The sequence below is a fragment of the Protopterus annectens genome, chromosome 5.part0 (assembly GCF_019279795.1).
Source record: "Protopterus annectens isolate FY-2018-M chromosome 5.part0, PAN1.0, whole genome shotgun sequence".
NCBI classification, from domain to species: domain Eukaryota; kingdom Metazoa; phylum Chordata; order Ceratodontiformes; family Protopteridae; genus Protopterus; species Protopterus annectens.
The window spans coordinates 776,790,718-776,802,095 of NC_056735.1; positions in this window are offsets into that span (position 1 = coordinate 776,790,718).

Genomic DNA, 11,378 nt, shown 5'->3' on the forward strand with positions numbered 1-11,378 from the left:
AGGCTAAACAAAAGTACTTAACACTAAAAAAATTTAAAGTGTATATTATATATATTACCATCTTATCTAATCATTAAACAGTTAACTAGATTAGTTAGAATTTTGTCTTTTGTGTGCTTAGTGTTCATTAAGCTAACACTGATTTGACGAGTCTGAGTAGAACTGTGGAGATCTGATATTTGGTATTAGGAGTTCCGTTATCAACACCATGAGGACTAAGGCCAGTAGCACATTGACAGCTCAACATGTAAAATTTCCCAGGCTCACTGTCTCCCGTAGTACAGTGAACCAGATGCTAAGATTTGTCTATACGAAGTTTCTCCATCTAGGAACAGTCTGATGACAACCTTCTGGCATTTTTCCAGTCCCTGGGAAAATTAATGAAAACTGCAAAGTCTCTGTTGATGCCTGCAAACTGTCCAGTGGCATAGCTAAAGTTTGTGTCTCCTGGGGCTTTTTTGAATTTGCCACCCCTCCTCCCTCACAAAATCATGGTCAAATGCCTCCCCCCACAGAGATACCAGTGTCCCATTACTTGGCTGTTTCTCCCCATTTACCATAAACACTGTAATGTGAATATTGTATTATGCTTTACTTCTACAATGATTATTTGGATTTAATTTAAAACTTTTATTTTAAATTTTATAGCATGAACACTGATAGACATCTGCTAAACAAAGCAATACAGTTTCACAATGAAAACAGAGTTAGCATTAAAACTTCTCTGCCCTTGAAACTCACATTCACTGAAACAGCATTGAAACCACATTTGAAGAAAATGCATCTGACCAGTGGCAGATAAGGTTCACCTCTGGGCTGTTTTCAAATCATAGGCCCCTTGCACACATATTTAGAACCATGCAAACATGCATGTGTTCTTTGATTCACCTTTCTGATTGTATTAAGTTATATTCCTTGTATAATACAGTACACTTGTTAGATCATGTTTTAAATATATTATTCTGAACATTTTTCCATTAAGCAATGAAACAATATATGAATCAATAATGATAAAATTGCAGATTCAGAACATTTCCATCATAAAAGTCTACTCAAATGTGTTATTACAATCCACCGATATCAGTAAATATGCACAATCTCTGCAGATGTAAAAGTCAACTAAATAATTCCACATTAAATATTTCTGTCACTAATGAAGAGGTTGCTGCTAGCAAACATCTTTATATTTCATTGTTTCATGTACAAATAGTGTCTGTTGCCCTTGAAAAATAAATTGCCTATGTTACATTAAAAAATGATAAGCTGGTAATATTGCAATAGGAAATGAATGGCAAACTGATAACTAGTTCATAGTTACAAGGCATCTCCTCCAAAGGAGGATATTCTCAGGTCTGCAGCATCCACTCCCTTTAAAGTGCAACGTAGTAAAGTTATCAGCAATTCATCTACCTACTGTGGGAGTAGAACCCACAGCCTTCTGTATTAAAAGCAAGTATACTACCTGTTGTGCTACTAACGATGCTTTTAAACACTTTATTTGCTAAACAACAGTTGCACATTGCAGTAAGACTTGGCATAAGCAGCTCCTTGTAAATGTACTTGACATTCAACTATCTCTCTCAACTTTGCAGCACAAGAAATCTGAAAAAAGCCAAAACTTATGTGGGGGAGACAAAGGCCCATAACCAGGGACAAATTTTAAACACTGCCTGTATAATCTTAGAAAGTTGCTAAAATTATGTTTTGTGTCACCATGCATTTCCTGAAAGACAGGAAGACTGAAACTTAAATAGCTGTCATTATTTAGTGAATTCAGTCCTCACTGATTTAGCAGAAAACCACAAATTTTAAGAGAAGCAGACCAAACGTATGAGCCAAAATTCCAGACATACTGTGAAAATCTGGACAGTTGAGAGCTAAGGCAACTTCTTGAATAACAAGTGGTGGTAGGGGTAGAGAATTCTGGCTCTTGTACGTAAGGTACAGGGTTTGAGCCTAGTCCACTAGGTATCCCTAACTGAGTAATTTCTCTCACACACACATATACACACACACACACATATTCTGTGAATGTCCAGCAGCAGTACTTACTATAGTTAATGATCGTAACCGTAAAACAGTTCCTTGAAAAGAAAACAAAGCAATACTTACTATAGTGAATGATGGTAGTACACACGTAGAGAACTTATTGTAGTGAATAAGTGAATGATGGTAAAGCAGTTCCAATTCCAAGTTGTAAAGCAGTTCCATGACACAAAGTAAAGCTGTATTGCAAACAGTTCCATGACACAAAGTAAAGCCATTAATAGAAGAGATCAGTTTAAAATTTGTGCACGTGGAAAGGAAGTCTGAGACGTGATACAATTGCGCTCAGCAAGTGCCGCCTGGGGCAGACCGCCCCTCTCGTCCCCCCTCTAGCTACGCCACTGACTCTGTCACATTTGTCTACACACCAAGCAAACTTTTTTACAGACCATATTCTGTTGGTCAGAAATACAGTCAGTCCAGTCTTCCTGAATCAAACTGTTCAAGTTGCTGTCTGCATTTGGCTGTGTGACTTGTGACAGGCGCATTAATCCTGGTGCCCAGTGCCAGCTATCACACAGGATTACCTCTGTGGATCTTGAAAGTGCAGTGTGATCATCTTGTAGCTCTCATGACTTTTCAGGGAAAATATCACAGAAATGCAGTAAACATGAGAGTTGATAGGTACACAAGTCCAACATACATATGGGTGGACCTTCCAAATTCTCATTTTTACTGTGGCCTTCAGTATAGATGTGTTTTCCTTAGTGTTGACTGAACCATTTTCAAGGGCAGACAGAGGCTAGTTTGCATATAAATATTTTGAAATAAAGGCAGTCCTTATTTTGCATGCATTGCAGACCTCCCTTTCCCAAGGTGTTGTTGCCATCCACAGCAAAGGCATGGCTGTGGTATGGTTTATTAACAAGAACCTAGACCCCCCCCCCACAAAAAAATTACAAGACTATGACAGTTTGTGGATTGGCTGTGTACACTGGTTGTTTTCTAAAGGGCAGTCATAGACTGGATAAACCTATCAGTTCAACAGACTGGCTCAGCTCTTGCCTATTGATGCCAAGAGTGGTCTCTCAGTCTATAGCATGGAAGTTGTTCTATCACTGGGGAAGCCTTTCTTTGATCTTTTTGCATCCCAAACAGATACAGAAAGCAGCAGGGTCTTTTCCCTTATCCACTTATTCTGAGTACATCCCCATAATGTACCTGAGGTGGTCCCAGAACTCCTGTAAGCCTTTCCCCCAGTTCATATCCCTATGTTTCTACAGAAAGCCAGGACATGCAGAGCGAAGATCATTCTTATAGCTTTTTTTTTTTGCCTGGGTGAGTAGGGTTTTGTCAGCTGTATACTTTTCTTCTGAAGCAACTTCCCACTTGAGGCTTTGAAGAACTGTCCTGACACAATAGTTTGGTAAGCTTCATTCTGACCGTCACTCCCTGTATTTGACTTCTTGGTTTCTCCAGTTCCAGAGATGGCCAGTGACGTCAATGACTTTTAATTATGATCCTATTTTTGCAGTTTCCAAAGACATTACCTTTGTCTCAGTCATCTACTGACCCTGTCTCCTACCCTAGAGAAGAATACTGCTAACCACTGCATTCTTTTTATTTATTTGTTTTTTATTACAGCATTTCATTATACACAGTTTCTAGTACAGTAACCTGTACAAACTTCATGCATTGTGCACTAAGTATCAAGTGGCAACTGGACTGACCATTGATTCTTTGTTCATGCCTGAACTGACTCCTAGTTTGTCATTGTCGATAATCAGTTTAAAACATTGCTTATTTATTCACACAAGTTTACAGGTCAGCCACCGCCTACATTTGAAACAAATCATTTACTTTTTCCTACAATCCATGACTTCCAGGTAAAAGTTCTGAGACACCTTTTAAGTAGTACCATAACAGTACCCTTAGTATTCGATCACCATCTCCCATAGTCTCCATTTATTTTTCTGGTATCTTTGCTTTTTTCCCTTCAGCAGTTGGTCTTTTTGTTGCCTAAGCTCATTCATTAGAGCTATTGCTTTTACCATCTTTGGGGTGTCCAACGTCCTCCACTTTCTTGTTATCACTTTTTTGAACTCTCCAAAGTAATGAGACCAGTTTTCTACTGGGGCTGAGCTAATCGTTTTCCATATATAATTTAATAAATGCTATGTTTCAGCTATCTCCCAGCTGCTCCCGATATCTTTTCAACCAAGCAATTCAGGTCGCAATGAAAATTGCCTATTTACACTCCAAAAAATATGTCTACAGTCTCCCAACACTGTCTTCTGACATCTCCATCAGTTACCATTTACTGTAGGGGAACTTCTTTTTCAGTTTACTCGTAAAACTGTGTAATAGTATGTGATATAAAAGTATTTATGTAATTTCCATCCAATGATCTGATATCTTTTCTTGGTTACTTTTAATGGGATTTCTCACACCTTCCACCTGTGATCAATCAATCCCATTATGTTTAATTTTCCTCTCCCAGCTGGATACCAGTTCCTCCCTAGTTCCTTCCTTTTTGATATCCAGAAGGTCATTTTATATTTTTAGTACATTGTAGTCTCCTTGCCTTCTGCATTAATTGAACCAAAAGCTATTTCCTTTTTGACTCTTTCCATGTTTCTTTTTTTCTTAGTTTTCCAGTATACTCGGAATGTTTGAAATGTGCATGCCACTATCATGAGGTAGTCCATATTCCTCCCTAATTTCTTAAGACATAATCATTTTGTCCTCTTTCCTTAGTTTCCCAACAGAATATTTTCTTGCTTCTCCACCACCAGTTGTAGGTAGTGGAGCTCTCCATTCAAAAAATACATTTTCCCTTCTCCAGTTGGTTTCAACATACATTCCCACCACTTGCTCACTTTCTTTGTAAGTCTTGCCTCTCATATTTCTTAACTAGTACTTGTTGTTGTCTTTTTCTATTCCAAATGTTTTTGGCTCTTCATCTTCCTTTTGTTCCTCCAAAACTAATTCTTTCCAGTTGGCAAAATATGTTCTATCGTATAAATAATTTCCCACCCTTAGCTGTGTAGCTGCATGGTATTCCAAAAGATCTGCACTGCTGTCCCCTTCATGATGAGGCCTAGTTAACACTTCCCATTTCACTTTGTGTCTACCTCAGTCTTAAAGTTTGAAATGAGCCTTAACAGGGTCTTCCATCTATTCTCACTAGGAGTATATAGAAATGCATGCCGAAAGTACAAAATAAGAGAAACTATAAAAATGTTTCTAGTTTAAACTTGTTGTTCAGTGTCTACATTAATCTGATGTTCTTCATGTTTCACTGTTGCAGTCATTACACTTGGGTTATCCTGCTGGCAGGCTACCCTCAGTCGGCCTGAATTCCAAAGTCTAGGTCCGGCGTTGGTTGCTATCACCTCTTCCCTGACGTCAGTGCGCCAGGGGTATAAAAGATGCAGCCGACACCATTTTCTTCAGTCTTTCTTGCTGCAAGGGTGCCCGAAGCATAACCAGTTCGCAAGTGTCAGTCGGCTGACTCCTGAGATTTTCGTGTTCGAATTTCAGATCCGAAGTCTTCATTAAAAGCTAAGTACCCCGTTGGGGAATCTTTTTTCTTGCTCCAGACCAATGTCAGAAAAAGTTAATAATTGTATTTCTTGTGAGAAGCAAATACCTCATAAGGACTTTCATTCTTACTGTATTCCTTGCCTAGGCCCTGACCACAACGTTGCTAGTTGTCGGTTTTGTGCTAGATTTAACCAATGCACTATTAAGCGTCGGTACGATTTTGCATTACACTATTTTGGCAGAAGATTTAATTGTACGATGTCGTAGGATAGCCATCCGACTACCGGAATTCACAAGAAATGCAAAGAAAAAGAAAAGGACAGGCATCAGAGGTCCAAAACTGACGACGAGGCTTCTTCAAAGCCAGTCGCCAGTTCTCAGTGAGGCGCCTTCACAGCCCCTGATGCCCGCTACTTTAAACCCGCAGGCTACTACTGACTCCCACGTGGAGTCGCCTAGGCCACTGGAAGCTCAAGATATTGAACCTTCGGAGACTATTCCCTCAGATGGGTCCGGAGCCACTGAGCAGGCACTGGCTTCTGAGGGTGTTTTCAGATCAACTCGATTATACATTAAAACGACTTCAGCTTCAAAGGCAAAGACTAAAGCACCATTAAAGACAAAGAAACAAGTACAACAGTCTCATGGACAGGCCTCCATGCCCAAAAAACAGATGTTCAAAATGGCTGAAGATTTAATTACTTTGATCAGGGGTTCCCATCCCCCACATGATAAAAGGCCTAGGCAAGGGACAGAATATGAATCTTCAGATCAGGTTTCCATTTCATCTGATTCCTCTTCTGATCAGGAATACTCTCTTCCTCCCTATGAGAATTCAGATGCTGAAGAATCTATCCCTTCAGCCTCTCCTCCTGAGGATTACTCTTTTGGGGAAACCTTGCATACCATGAGGGAGCATTTCCACTGGGAGAGCCAAGATTTTTCAGAATCTAAGAAAAGGCTCAGAGACTTCCTTTTACTACCACAACTCAGGCCCCTAGCTATTCCACCTGTGTTAGACATTGTTGATCATGTGTTTTTAGAGTCCAGTCTGACCTCTGACTCCTTACCTCCAGCTCCTGTTAAGCCGGATAGGTATTACAGGGTTCCTGACTCTCATAAATTCCTTTTCAAAAACCCTGCTGCTTACCCAGAAAATATTTCTCAAGGTCCCAAAGGGGTCAAGGCTTCCGCTGCAAAAAACCCTACCCCCTCTGACAGGGATTCTAGGGCATTGGACAGATGGGGAAAAATGATTTATACTTCCGCTTCCTTGCCTATAAGGGCTTTAAATTGTCAGTTTCATATGCTCAAATATCAGCAGTATATTATGTCACTGCTTAAACAGAAAATGTTGACAAATTCTGAATGTGCAGAAAACAAAGAAATGTAGGATTTATTTCATGCAGCTGAACAAGTTGGAAAGCATACTTTGCAGTGTGGTTTTGATTCTGTGGAGGCCTCCTGCAGAGCCGCTGTTACGGGTTCTGTCATCAGGAGGCATGCTTGGTTAAAGAAACAAAGTCCGCCTGATCATGTCAAAGAAAAATTATTAGATGCCCCATTACAGCATGATACTTTGGTGTTAAAGAAAATGGAGGGCAAAGCTAAATCTATGCAAACGGTTAAGGATTTCTTACAGGTTCAGCCTCCAAGATTTAGCAGACACTGGCCTACAAAGAATTGGTCCTTTCCAGTGTTAGACAGACCACAAAGGGGCAGATACAGATGCCCAAGAGGCAGATCCCAGCCCCAAGGTTCGTACAGGTCTAAACAATGGGGTGCTTCTACCTCCAAAAGTGGAGAAGACAAATCACAGCCATACAGGAAACAGTCCCAGTGACTTCCCCCTGCCTGCGCCAAGCACTTATCTTCTGGCAGCAACTTTAGGGGGAAATCTAGCACTTTTTTCTCAAAACTGGCACATAATAACCCAGGACAAATGGGTCCTAGACATAGTGTCACAAGGCTACAAGTTTCACTTCCATACCCTGCCAAGGACAAACGGTTGGCCAGACCTGCCAAAACATTAAAGGGCAGAGGCACAAAAGCAAGTCTCATCCCTCATGGACATGAGGGCCATTCAACAAGTACCAGAGCAAGAGCAGGGACAAGGATTTTATTCAAGACTGTTCTTGGTACCAAGAAAGGACAAGACCTGGAGACCAATACTGGACCTATCTATTTTAAACACTTTTCTGGATATACCAACATTCAAAATGTTGACTCTACAGCAACTTCTGCCCATGCTGGGCAAGAAGGCTTGGCTTGTGACTTTAGACCTAAAAGAGGCATACCTGCATGTCCCAGTCAGACAAACATGCAGAAGATACCTCAGATTCAAAGCTGGCTCAATGCACTACCAATTCTCTGCACTGCCCTTTGGCTTATCTGCTGCGCCCAGGGTCTTCACAAAATGCCTGGCACCAGTAATTGCATTCTGCAGACAAAGAGGAATACAAATATATCCTTACTTGGACGACTGTCTCATTCAAGCAGAGAACAAGGACATTCTACTACAGCATCTGGCATTTGTAAAGAAATTTCTAACAGGCCTAGGGTACACAGTCAACAAAAATAAATCAAAACTAGTACCCTCTCAAGAGACAATATTCCTGGGTGCAAGCTTAAATACAACTGCCCAGATGGCTTATCTCACGCCAGACAGACAAAGGCAACTGACTACCTATTTCAATCTGTTGGCAACAAAGGCCCAGTTATCTGCAAGAAAAATTCTGCAGGATTTGGGCTTCATAGCATCCTGCATTCTACTAATTCCATATGCGAAACTGCATATGAGTAAACTTCAATGGTACCTAAAAAGTGTTTGGACTCAACATTGCCACAGCCTGGAAACAATTATTACTCTCATTCCCTGCCTGCAACAGGAGTTTCGTTGGTGGGTGAAGGCTTGTCACCAGAACAAGGGACAGCCATTCACTTTACCCCCAGCCAGGCAAACATTAACAATGGATGCATCAGATTATGCCTGGGGGGGTTCACATGGCAGGAAGATGTATTCAAGGCACATGGTCCGCAAACCAAATGCATCTACATATCAATCAAAAAGAGATGCTAGCTGTTCAAAATGCCCTGACAGCCTTCAAGGACCTACTTCATCCGGGACAACTACTGATAAAGACAGACAACACCACAGTCATGTGGTATATAAGCAAGCAGGGAGGCACTCATTCTTACCCCCTTTGCAGACTAGCCATCACTTTGTGGGACACAGCATTGACTTACCAAGTACATCTGCAGGCACAATTCCTGCCAGGAAAGACAAATACTCTGACAGACGAACTAAGCCAAAACCTCATGGATCCCCATGAGTGGAAATTGGATCCACAAGTCTTTAGCATGATAACAAGGAAATGGGGATACCCGGATATAGATCTATTTGCCTCTCCTCACAACTACCAACTAAAGAGATTCTGCACAAGGACTTATCACAGACAAGCATGGAAAGTGGACGCCCTATCTTTCAGCTGGAAAAGCTTAGCAGTATATGCCTTTCCTCCACTGCCTCTCCTCCACAAGCGAAGCCAAAGATGATACTGGTTGCCCCAGACTGGCCCCGCCAGCACTGGTATCTAATCCTAAGGAACTTGTCTCAATGCCCGGCTTGTACCTTGCCTCAAATACATCATCTACTATCCCAACAAAACAATCAGATCCTGCACAGCCAACTAAAGACCTTAAATCTGGCAACATGGCGGATAAAGTAGGGATACAAAACGCGCCACTCACTAAAGCTGTAATGGATGTCATTTTGGAGGCCAGAAGGCCTAGTACCAGAAAATCTTACGCTGGAAAATGGAAGATATTCTGTGCTTGGAACCAAGCACAAGGAATTGACACAGCTGTACCAAATATTCCTCAGATTTTGCAATACTTAACTGAGATGCTGGACAAAGGCCTATCCTTTTCATCAATTACAATATAGAGCCACCAATCTTTTCTCATCCCTTGTTAAGGCAGTACCTCAGAGGAGTCAAAAACTTAAGGCCTCCAAGGAGATCACCAATACCTGCATGGGACCTCAATTATGTTTTGGAAAAACTCACCCTGCCTCCTTTTGAGCCAACCGCTACAGCTGATATAACGTTTTTATTTTGGAAAACAGCTCTGCTTCTAGCAATAACCTCTGCAAGATGAGTCTCAGAGCCACAGACACTCATGGCTGTAGAACCTTTTATCATTTTTTATCCAGACAGGCTTTCTCTGAGGACAAATCCAACATTTATGCCTAAGGTAGTGTCCAGTGTGGCCCTTAACCAAACTATTCATCTGCCTACTTTTTATCCAAACCTACAGAATAAGGGGGAGAGAATTCTGCATTCTTTGGACATACACAGACAGCTACACTTCTACTTGAACAGAACCAAAGCTTTCAGAAAGACAGAGCAACTACTAGTGGCATATGCTGCAGGATCACAAGGAAAGGCTATCTCAAAGCAGACTATTTCAAAGTGGATAGGCCACTGCATTCGTTTCTGCTATTCACAACATGGCAAGCCAGTGCCTAAAGGCATTAGTCCACATTCAACCAGAGCAGTAGCCACTTCAGCAGCCTTCCTCAGGGGAGTACCAACTAAAGACATTTTAGAGGCTGCTACTTGGAGTTCAGATCACACCTTTACAAAGCACTAGCATTTACCACTCTACTCTAAATCCAGGGCAGGCTTTGCCACTGCAGTTCTGCAGGGCCTCATAGCCGCTCCTAATGCTATTTAGCTCCAGCCTCCCAACCATAGCTTTGGAATTCAACCCAAGTGTAATGATTGCAACAGTGAAACACGAAGAACATAGTACAGTTGTGTACACTTACCATAAATATAGATGTTAGAGTGTATTCACTGTTGCAGTCCAGGTTACCCACCCACCATCCCCCATTTCTTTGCTGCAACTTATCTGCACTTCTCTAATCTATACAACCTATGTGGTGTATTTGCTTGTAGATGAAGGTATTATATATTTTGGTGCATGCATGTTTTATTGGCATATTTTTAGCCTACCCTTTTGGGGGCACCTGACATCTGGGGCAAGAAAAACTGAAGAAAATGGCATCGGCTGCATCTTTTATACCCCTGGCGCACTGACGTCAGGGAAGAGGCGACAGCAACCAATGCCGGACCTAGACTTTGGAATTCAGGCCGACTGAGGGTAGCCTGCCAGCAGGATAACCCAAGTGTAATGACTGCAACAGTGAATACACTCGAACATCTACATTTATGGTAAGTGTACACAACTGCACTTTCCCATTTCCTGACTAGATTTTATATTTTATATCACATCTCAGTCCAGGTTTCTGCCAGGGAATCATTGGCCTGGTCTGCAATCCAAATATTGAAGAATTTTGTTTTATACTTCCCTCACAGAGTTGAAAAGTCTTATACCATGTGGTGAGATGGGGAGTAGTTAACTGTGATAGCTTTTGTTGTCTTTTCATTAATCTTGTATCCATTTATCTTGGAAAGAGCATCACTACATCTTTTTCTAGGTTAGTCAAAAATATTAAGATGTCATCTGCAAATATTGCCAGTTTGTACTTTATAATCTTCTCTGTCCAACCCTGTATCTCTGAATTTCTAATTTTTTCCATTAACATCTCTAAGTATAGGACAAAAAGCAATGAGGTAAGGGACAACTCTGTTTAGTCCCTCGCCTATCTGAAATCTCTTGGGTTATTTCCCCATTTATTTTTAATCTGCCTCTAATTCCACTGTACATCTCCTGGAACAATAAAGTCAGTTTTTGTGGGGAAAGCAAACACTTTTAAAACTTCCTACAAAAAATCCCAGTGGGCTCTATCAAAGGCCTTCTCAGCATATAGACCTATCATC